Source organism: Phacochoerus africanus, chromosome 4 (genome assembly GCF_016906955.1).
Source record: "Phacochoerus africanus isolate WHEZ1 chromosome 4, ROS_Pafr_v1, whole genome shotgun sequence".
In the NCBI taxonomy this organism is placed as follows: domain Eukaryota; kingdom Metazoa; phylum Chordata; class Mammalia; order Artiodactyla; family Suidae; genus Phacochoerus; species Phacochoerus africanus.
In genome coordinates this window covers 6,674,846-6,686,162 of record NC_062547.1, presented here as the reverse complement: position 1 = coordinate 6,686,162, position 11,317 = coordinate 6,674,846, and positions in this window count along the sequence as shown.

The window sequence follows — 11,317 nt, the reverse complement described above, 5'->3', positions numbered from 1 at the left end:
TGGGACGCTGGCCCCGGGCCAGGGAGACAGTTTTTTTCGGTTTAAAGCGTCGTCGCTGCCGCCTGGGGGAGCGAGGGTGTGCGGGCGGGTGGAGGCTGGGGGCGGTCCCCGCCCCAGATGCCCGCCCCGCCGGAACCCGCCGCCGCCGCCGCCGCGCTGGGCCCGCTCCAGAGGGCCCTCACCTGGGACCGCGGGCCGCCCCGCCGGATTCCTCCGGGCGGGGCCGGGAGGCCCGCGCCCACCTCCGGCCCGCGGGCATCAAAGTGGGCCACCGAGGCTGGGGGAGGCCAGGGGGGCAGGAGCCCTGCTTCTTTGCGCAGGACTGTCTCACCACCCCAAAGTCACCTCTCATTAGTTCTGGTCCAGTCCCCTCCGAGCAGAGGACTCAAGGAGGGAGTAGCCCTTAGCCAGGGCCTCCGCGGTGGCCCAGCAAGACGGCCCTGGGGTCCCGGAGAGGAGCCGATAGGACCAAGCTTGAAAGCCAGTTTCCCTGCCCGCCCCCCTCTAAATGGCTTTCCTGGTGCCCACCCTGCCCCCACCCCTTTGCCTTGTCTGGCCGGGCTGGCGGGGCTGGCTCTGGGCCTCAGACACTCCGGAATCGCCAAGGTCTGAGCTCAGGACCTGGCCCCCTTCCCAGGCTAACAGCCGGGAGGAGGGGGGTGATGCTTGAGGGCCCCGGGGCTGGGGAGGGGCACAGCAGGGCCCCAGGGCAGGGGGTGGCAGGAGCTAGGGAGGGGGCTTGAGTTTGGTCAAGGCTGGAGAGGGGCCAGGCCTGTCCCCTGGTCTGGAAGTGAGGCTCTGGAAGGCTGCAGTGTCCTTGGTCCCACGCCATACCCAGGGGGTCTGGCCAGGAGACCCTAGTCTCTGACTCACAGAACTCAGCAGGGGGTGGGCGTGACCAGAGCAGGACACAGTCAAGTCAAGGTGACACCCTCTCTCGGAGGGGATGAGGGGTTGCCCTCTGACTGAGGGAATGGGGGTTCAGGGACTTGCCTTCAAGTCCCCGAGCACACCTGAGTCTCTGACTCACAGAACTCAGCAGGGGGTGGGCGTGACCAGAGCAGGACACAGTCAAGTCAAGGTGACACCCTCTCTCGGAGGGGATGAGGGGTTGCCCTCTGACTGAGGGAATGGGGGTTCAGGGACTTGCCTTCAAGTCCCCGAGCACACCTGTGCAAGGAACTCATGGTTTTTCCCTTGAGGGTGGGCTTATCAGGGGGCGGGGGCTGAGGGAGACCCTTTAGTGGACCCCTGCTGAATTGCTCAGTGGGCTCAGGCTCTGTGCAGATAGCCGGGAATTGCAAAGGTAGGATGGGAACAATCCCGCATCCCCAGGGGAGCTAGGAGGGTGTGTAGCAGCGGCCCCCCCCCCCCCCCCCCCCCCCGTGCTCCCTCAGGTCACACACTGAGGCAGGAGATAGGACTGTTTACCACCGGCCAGGTGTAGGGCTGAGCATTTTGTTTTATTTATTTATTTATTTATTTTGTCTTTTTTAGGGCCACACCCACGACTTCGGGAAGTTCCCAGGCCCTAGGGGTCAAATCAGAGCTGTAGCCGCCAGCCGACACCACAGCCACAGTGAGGCTGCGACCTACTCTGCAGCTCACATCAACACCAGATCCAGATCCTCTAACCCACTGAGGGAGGCCCGGGGTCGAACCCAAGTCCTCATGGATGCTAGCCGCGTTCATTACTGCTGAGCCGCAATGGGAATTCCAGGGCTGAGCGTTTTGTAGTTATTTTCCTTCATACGCATCTGAACCTGACCTCCTCTGTCTTGAGCAGGCCGTGACTCACCTTCCAACACGGCATAAACAGACGAGGGTTGGAGTCCTAATCTTTCTGAACCTCAGTTTTTTTCACCTGTAAAATGGGCATCTATTCACTCAACAAACTAGGAACCTGACACATGCTCTTGCTAAAGAGTCGAACCAATCTCTGCCCTCTTGGCGCTTCTGTCCTGGAGGAGACAGACAGTAAATCATTTCCCACATGGCAAGCTGTGACAGAGGTTGGTGCTGGGACAGCGAAGAGCAGGGAGCTGGAAAGAAGGGCAGTGGCGGGACCTGGAGGTCCAGGAAGCCCCTGGGACAAAGGGACTTTTAAGCCAGAAAGAAGCTGGAGGAGGAGCAGGAGTTAACTGGGTGCGAAGCCAGCCCAGCTGGGGAAAGCCTGCAGGAGGCCCCAGGAGATTGAAGGGTATTCAGCGGACAATTTACTTACGTAGGAGCATGGGGTGGAGTGGGGATGAGGGCTAGAAAAGAGACTCACTTCTTCTAGGAACCTAGAGAAGGCGAGCCGAGCAACGAGCAACGGGGTGGAGACAGGGAGAGAGAGAGAGCATCCGGAGGCGGGAGGCCTCGTGGGGAGTTGAGGTTTTATTTCCATTGCAGGGGGGCCGTATCAGGACAAGGGGTGTGTGTTGCCACCTTCCCAAGAGAGATGATGCAGCTTGGCTGTCGTGGAGGTGTGTTTGGGAGGTGGAATCTGGGGATGAGGTGAAGCGGAAGGTACCGCAGAGGCAGGTGCTGTGAAGGGCTCCCGGGTGTCTGGCATGAGCCCCTGGGTGGGTGAGGAAGGCAGCGGAGGAGAGGGAGACCCGGGCGGGGGGGGTGCGGGCTCTGTTCGGGACTTGCTGAGTTTGAGATGCTGGTGTTGATCCAAGTGGAACAGTCCAGGAGCCTGGGGCTCAGACAGAATGTCTGCCCTGGAGACGGACTCGGGTCCCCAGCCAACAGGGACATTTGCAGCCGCAGGGAAGGATGGCCTCAGCTCCTCGAGAGAAGAGGGCTCAGGGCAGACCCTGGACGTCACTGCTGTCAGGTCAGAGAGAGGAGACAGAGTCAGGAGTGACCCAAATTGGAGCTGGAGGGAGCAGAGAGCGGGAAACCAGGAGTGCGGTGCAGGAAGAGCCAAGAGGACGAAGGAGGATGTGGCCAAGAGTGTCCGATGCCGCTGAGAGTGGGATGGGGCGAAGGCAGCCCTTGCTGGGGGCTGCTGGGGGACAGACTCGGAGCCATGAGGGCCAGCACCCCAGCCCAGCGCTTGGCAGTGCTGTGGGGTCAGTGAGTTTACCTACTGTCATTACCAAATGCCTTGTGCTCAGCAGGGATCCAGTAGGAAGCAGTGGGCCCTAGTGTGGGTGACTAACATTAACCTAACGCTGGGAACTCCCTGGTGGCTCAGTGGGTGAAGGATCCGGTGTTGTCACTGCTGTGGCTTGGGTTCAATCCCTGGCCCTGGAAACTTCCATATGCCTTGGGCATGGCCAAAAAAAAACCCAAAAAACAAAAGTGGAGTTCCCATTGTGGCTCAGAGGCTTACAAACCTGACTCGTATCCAGGAGGATGCGGGTTTGATCCCTGGCCTTGATCAGTGGGCTAAGGATCCAGTGCTGCCGTGAGCTATGGTATAGGTCACAGATGTGGCTCGGATCCTGAGTTGCTGTGGCTGTGGTGTAGGCCAGCAGCTGCAGATCGGATTCAACCCCTAACCTGGGAACTTCCACATGCCACAGCTGTGGCAAGCAAACAAACAACAAACCTTGGGAGTTCCCGTCATGGCTTAGTGGCTAGTGAACCTGCCTAGCGTCCATGAGGACATGGGTTCAATCCCTGGCCTTGCTCAGTGGGTTAAGAATCCAGGCATTGCCATGAGCTGTGGTGTAGGTTGCAGACATGGCTCGGATCCCGTGTGGATGTGGCTGTGGCACAGGCTGGTGGCTACAGTTCTGATGGGACCCCTAGCCTGGGAACATCCATATGCTGTGGGTGCGGCCCTAAAAAACAAAAACAAACAAACAAACAAAACCAACAAGTCTTGACCTAACCCAGGAGCCACAGGAGCTGGAGGGGAGGGCTGCCCTGTGGGAGGCTGTGGCCTTCTGCAGAGACTGGTACTACCTGTCCCCCCCCCGCCCCGCCGCCAGTGGGAGCCGAGGAAATAAATACCACCCTAGTCCCTTCTGGTTCAGCTGGGCCTCCCAGGGCCGAGCCCCAAAGGAAGCCTTGGGGAAGGGGGGCCTGGGGAGGGGCTTGGGCCCCCCAAGTTTAGCTTTGTGGCAGGAGCAGGGCAGACAAGGATGCAGATGGGATCTGCAGGGCGGACTGTGACAGTCCAGTGAAGGTGGTCTCCATGGCCTGTCCACCTTTTCTGTCCGCATGTCCTGTGTCACCACACCAGACACTCCATCTTCCTAGAATCTACCAGGATGCCGTCACGCCTCCTAGGTGCAAGTTCTCCTGAGAGTCCAAGGAGACCGAGCCCTCTGTGGTCAGTCCGGACTCCTTCTGCCGCCTAATGGGTCTCCCAATTACCATTTCTGCCTGCCCCGTCCTTCCTCCACCTGGTGCCAGAGTCACTTTTAATTAATTAATTAATTAATCGGCCATGCCCATGGCATGTGGAAGTTCCCAGGCCAGGATCGAACCATGAGCACATCAGTGACCCAAGCTGCTGCAGGGACAATGCAGATCCTTAACTCACTGTGCCACAGGGGGACTTCCCATGGTTACCATTTATTCATTCATTCATTCATTCATTTATTTATTTATTTATTTATTTATATAGTCTTTTTAGGGCCACACCCATGGCATATGGAAGTTCCCAGGCTAGGGATCGAATCAGAGATATAGCTGCCAGCCTATGCCACAGCCACCCCAGATCGGAGCTGTGTCGGCGACCTACACTGCAGCTCACGGCAATGCCAGATCTTTAACCCACTGAGCAAGGCCAGGGATTGAACCCAAGTCCTCATGGATATGAGTTGGGTTCGTTACTGCTGAGCCACAATGGGAACTCCCCGTAGTTACCTTTTAAAACCTAATTTCACGGAGTTCCTATTGTGGTACAATGGAAATGAATCCGATAAGTATCCATGAGGACGCAGTTTCGATCCCTGGCCTTTCTCAGCGGGTTGGCAATCCAGCATTGCCGTGAGCTGTGGTGTAGGTCACAGACGCGGCTCAGATCCTGAGTTGCTGTGGCTGTGGCATAGGCTGGCAGCTATAGCTCTGATTCGACTCCTAGCCTGGGAACTTCCGTATGCCAAGGGGGCACTCCTGAAAAACAAGATAAATAAATAAATACAACTTAAAAAAATAAAATAAATATAAAACCCCCAAGAAACCTAATTCCAGGGAGTTCCCTAGTGAATGTGGGTCAGGTCACTGCTGTGCCCCTGGTTTAATTCCTGGCCTGGGAACTTCGGCATGCCATGGGCACAGCCAAAAAATTTCTTTTTCTTTTAAGGGCTGCACCTGCAGCATATGGAGGTTCCCAGGCTAGGGGATGAATCAGAGCTGAAGCTGCCAGCCTACACCACAGCCACAGCAGTGCAGGATCCGAGCCCCAACTTCGACCTACACCACAGCTCACGGCAACGCTGGATCCTTAATCCAGTGAGCGAGGCCAGGGATGGAACGTGCATCCTCATGGATACTAGTCGGGTTTGTTAACCACTGAACCATGACAGGAACCCAAAACAATATTTTTTTCTAAATAATAATACAGGAGTTCCTGTCATGGCTCAGTGGTTAATGAATCCGACTAGTGGAGTTCTCTGGTCATGGTGCAGTGGAAACGAATCCGACTAGGAACCATGAGGTTTCGGATTCAATTCCTGGCCTTGCTCAGTGGGTTAAGGATCTGGTGTTGCCATGAGCTGTGGGGTGTGTCGCAGACATGGCTCAGATCCAGCGTTGCTACGGCTGTGGTGTAGGCCACTGGCTACAGCTCTGATTCAACCCCTAGCCTGGGAACCTCCATATATCAAGGATATGGCCCTAAAAAGACAAAAGACAAAAATAATAAAAGTAAATAAATAATAATACATACTGATCTCTGCCACTCCTCTGTTAAAAAGATAAGTAAAACTTAATTCGGGGCCAGGGAGGGAAAAATTAGGAGTTTGGGATTAACATGTACACGTTACACATATAAAATAGATGGTGATGAGGACGTACTGTACAGCACGGGGAAATCTACTCAACATTCTGTAATAACCTATACAGGGAAATAATCTGAAACAGAATGGATATATGTATACGTATAACTGATTCACTTTGCTGTACACCTGAAACTAGCACAGCATTGTAAGTCAACTATAGTCCAATAAAATTTAAAAGCAAAAACCTAAGTCCAACCATACTCCTTCTCAGCTTAAAAAACATCCAGCAGGGAGTTCCCTGGTGGCTCAGCAGATGAAGGATCCGGTGTTGTCACTGCAAAGGTTCAGGTCCCTGCTGTGGCTTGGGTTTGATCCCTGGCCCAGGAACTTCTATGTGCCCTGCGCATGGCCAAAAAAAAAAAAAAAAAAATCCACCTCCAGCAGCTTCCCTCCACACCCCTGGGCCCACAAGGTCCTCTATGCCTCAAGCTCCCGCCTCTGCATGGGGCTGATCCTCTAAAACAGCTGGCCCTGGCCCTCTGGGTCACATCAGCTGTTTGTCTCCTGCTCGTTCTCATCAGAGCCTGAAACTTTTTTTTTTTAAGGCCAAATGTGTGGCCTATGGAAGTTCCCAGGCTAGGGGTCTAATCAGAGCTGCAGCTGCCAGCCTACACCACAGCTACAGCAATGCTGGATCTGAGCGGTGTCTGCGACCTACACCTCAGCTCATGGCAATGCTGGATCCCTAACCCAATGGGTGGGGCCAGGGATCAAACCCACATCTCCATGGATACTTAGTCGGGTTTGTTACCGCTGAGCCACAGTGGGAACTCCTGAAACAGTCTTCTCTAAGGATTTGGTTACTTATTGTCTCACCGCCCTCCCAGGAAGGCACTGCCTTGCCTCCAGATACTAGCCCAGGGCCTGGCACACAGAAGGTGCTGAAGTTTTTTGATTGAATGAACAGAGACGACAGGAGCGCCCATCGTTTACCATGCACTTTGCACTGGCATGTTGTTCACCCTCCTAGTGACCCTGCAAAGGGGAAACCGAGGCTCTGAAAGGCGAAATAATTAGACTAAGATCATCTGGTGAGTAAGATATGAGAATTGAATTTGAGCTGGCCTGACCCGAGCCCTACACGGTGCTCCTGGGAGGAGTGAGAGGGTCCCACAAATGTCCGAAAGAGAGGAGGGGCCCTGAGGGCCATGAGGAGCTCTGCTGGAATGGGACAAGGAAGAGCCCCAGCCCCGGAAATGTGCAGACCGCTGAAATGTCCTGCAGAGGGGTTTTTGTTTTGTTTTGTTTTGTGTTTTGTTTTTTCAGGGCCGCACCTGCGGTATATGGAGGGTCCCAGGCTAGGGGTCAAATCAGAGCTACAGCTGCCAGCCTACACCACAGCCACAGCAACGCAGGATCCTTAACCCACTGAGCAAGGCAGGGGATTGACCTTGCAGCCTCATGGATCCTAGTCAGATTCATTTCTCCTGAGCCATGACAGGAACTCCCCTGCAGAGGGGTTCTTGAGGTCTGGAGAAGGCAAGGGGCTTGGCCAAAGTCACACAGCTGGTCAACGGCGGGGGCATAGTCTGGACAGGGCAGCAGCAGCCTGCATAACGGAACTTACATTTCAGGGGGCAGCATAACACAGCGGTTGTTTTGGGGATTTTGATTTTCCTGCACCAGCTGTGTGAACTGGAAAAATTCTTCATCTTCTCTCTTCCTCCTTTCCTCATTTTAAAAAATTTATTGGCATTTCCGTCGTGGCTCAGCAGTTAATGAACCCAACTAGCACCCATGAGGATGAGGGTTCGATCCCTGGCCTCGATCAGTGGGTTAAGGATCTGGTGTTGCCATGAGCTGTGGTGCAGGTCGCAGATGTGGCTTGGATCTGTTATTGCTGTGGCTGTGGTCTAGGCCGGCAGGTACAGCTCTGATTGGACCCCTAGCCTAGGAACCTCCACCTGCCGTGGGTGCAGCCCTAAAAAAAAAGGGGACCTCCCCAAAATTTATTTATTTATATTTTTATTTTTTCCATTTTAGGGCCACACCTATGGCAGCACATGGAAGTTCCCAGGCTAGGGGTCCAATTGGAGCTGCAACAGCAGGCCTATGTCACAGCAACTCAGGATCCAAGCGGTATCTGTGATCTAGGCCACAGCTTTTGGCAACTCCAGATCCTTAACCCACTGAGTGAGGATGGGGATTGAACCTGCATCTTCATGGATACTGAACCCATTCTTAACCCACTGAGCCACAATGGGGACTCCCCAAATTTATTTATTTTTGCTTATTTTCATTTTTTGGCTGATGACCCAAGCTGCTGCCATGACAATGTTGGAACCTTAACCCACTGGGCCACAAGGGAATTTCCATCCTTATTTTTGGACAGAGAAGCAAAGGAGCTGAAATTCATAAAGCCCTTAGTGGATGCTGGCCACACTGCAGGTACTCAGTATACACTAGCTTTTTTCCTCATCTGGTCTGGGGTCCACGATGGGCTGCCGGGGTGGGGCGGGGAGCAGGGCTGCCTGTGAGGAGGGGGAGAATACCACTGAAAGAAAGCTGACTGTGCACCAGGCTCTGTGTCACCTCTCTGAGTTCTGAATGTCTTTGGGAAGCTTCTAGACTCTGAAGAAAGAAATAGTCCCAGGGGTGATGGGTTCTAAAGGCGATGGTTGGAAATTTCAAAGGCCTGGAGGGGACAATTCTGCCCTGACTCTCTCTCCAAAGTCACTTTACTGAAAGTGGCTGTCACATTGGAGTTCCCGTGTGGTTCAGTGGCTTAAGGACCGGATATTGTCTCTGTAAGGAGGCATGTTCCATCCCTGGCTTCGATGAATGCGTTAAGGATCTGGTGTGGCTAGTGTAGGCCAGCAGCAGCAGCAGCTCCGATTTGACCCCTAGTCCGGGAACTTCCATATGCTGCAGGTGTGGCTGTGAAAAGAAAAAAAAAAAGCAGGTCCCGCTGACGTGCCCTACTGTGCTGAGGGGCACGGAGAGATGGGACCAGAAAACGAAATGAACCATTTTCACGCTTGACCTGTCAGAGAGGGGCTTTGGCCCAACCATCCTTCTCTACCTTCTGAATCCAGGAAAAGTCCCCTGGTGAGAAACAGGCTTTAGATGGCGTCCCAGCCCTGCCACATCCCAGCAGAGTGACTGTATCTAAATCTTTTCCCCTGTCCAGGCTTCAGCTTCTCCATCTGTAAATTGGAATGATGATGGTAAGACTTCACTCACAGCACCATTCTGAGGATTCAAGCTCTTAGCACAGTGCTTGTGCCAAAGGGAAAACACATCAAAAGTTGAATATGAATATTATTATTTTTTTTTAAGGCTGCACCCACAGCACATGGAAGTTCCCAGGTTAGGGGTCGAATTGGAGCTGCAGCTGCCTGCCTACTCCACGGTCACAGCAGCAAGGGATCCGAGCCGCATCTACAACCTACACCGCACTTCCTGGCAATGCCAGATCCTCAACCCACTGAGTGAGGCCAGGGATTGATCCCACATCCTCATGGATCCTGGTTGGGATCCTTAACCACTGAGCCACAAAAGGAACCCCCTAGTTTTATTATTTTTATTACTGTATCATCTAGGCCTTTCTTGTTTTTACAGCTATATCAGCTCAATTCCCATTGCGAGGAACAAACAAGAGGAAAAGTTGCCCCATTTTGGATGCCTGTTAGTGCGACGATACAGTGACATCAGTTACGATTTTCAGAGCCATGGCTACACAGCCCAGGCCACTCAGCACCGGGGGAACCTGATCTGGCGAATGAGGGGGGCAGAAGTCAGGCCTGTTCCTGAGCTGTGTGTGAATATGCCTCCGAGGTATGTGCTGTCGTGCAGGCAGAGGCCTAACTCCTGCTGTGTCGGCTGCGCCACAGGCAGGGACAGCTGTCGGGCTGGCTCACATGAGCATAGGGAAGGGTCTGAAAGAGCCCAGCCCGAGCCTGCTGCTTCCCAGACAGTCGGTCTGCCACCACGACTGCTCCGAAGGCATCGGAGCACCCGCACTTCGGAATCCTTCCACGTGCTCGCCCCTCATCAAGGACTGTGACAGGTCTGCGAGTTTTGCCCTCTTGGTAAACTAGCAAGTGAGCCTGCCGCAGGTACCTGCACGCTGGCAGAAGACAGGAGATTCCTGGGTCGGGGACAAAGGACCTTACAATTCATGGCACAGTAAAGAGCATGATCGCCAGCATATTGACATCCGTCCTCTTGTCCCCCAGACCCCAGGGTGGTGGCACCAATGGCCCGGGGGGATGCCTGCACACGGTGGATGGGGGTGTGGGAGTGGACCCTGAACTTAAGAACCCAAGTCTTTCTAGTGGCCGCCCTTTGCTCTGGAGGGAGATTCTGTCTCCATCTTCCATGACCACTCCCTGTACCGACATCCTTGAGAAGAGAGTCCAGGACAAAGGCTGTCGGTGCCTCGCTTGCAAAATGTGCAGAAACGCAAGAGACCCCTGGAGAATTGCCTTACAATAACAGCCAACCCTCATTTCTACACTGTCCTGGCTTTTGGCAAATCTTCCCACGCGTTCACCACTCTCTTGGCAAATCTGATCAACGGAGGCTAAGGATGAAATCTGTTCAATTTGTTGCATATGGCATTTATTTTTAATTTAATTTATTTTAAATTTCCAGGGCTTGGGATTGAATCAGAGCTGTAGCTGCTGGCCTATGCCACAGCCACAACAATGCCACATCTGAGCCCATCGGTGACCTGTGCCACAGCTTGCAGCAACACCGGATCCTTCACCCACTGAGCAAGGCCAGCCAGGGATTGAACCCGCAACCTCATGAATACCAGTTGGGTTCTCAACCTGCTGAGCCACAATGGAAACTGCAATTTTTAATTTTATTTTTGAAATGAGTTTATTTATCTATTTATGTATTGGCCCCACCCAGGGCATGCGGAAGTTCCTGGGCCAGGGATCAAGTCCACGGCCGCAGCAGTGACCTGAGCCACTGCACTGCACTGACAATGCCAGATCCTCAACCCACTGTGCCACAGGGAATTCTTCATAGAGCATTTAATTCAAGCCACTACCAACGGGGCTCCAAGCAGCAGGATGAAGCCAACTTGCACTACTGACCTCAACCATGCCTTCCAGCTGAACAAATCGTAAAACTTCTATTCTAACTGAGAAAGCCAGGTGCCTTGCTCATTGATTCTCCGTATTGGCCTTTCCACCTTGGCGTGGAAGGCACGCAGGACAGCCTCAATTCACTGGCCATGGCTGCCGTGAATGATAGGATCCTTCTGGATTTCTTCTTGCAGGCCAGAGTCTGTGCGATGATATGTCCTGCTCTACCTGGATGAATGCTTCTGGCCGTGAATAACAGGGATGTCTGACCCAGGAATCTCCTGTCTTCTGCCAGCATGCTGGAACCTGTGGCAGGCTCACATGTTAGTT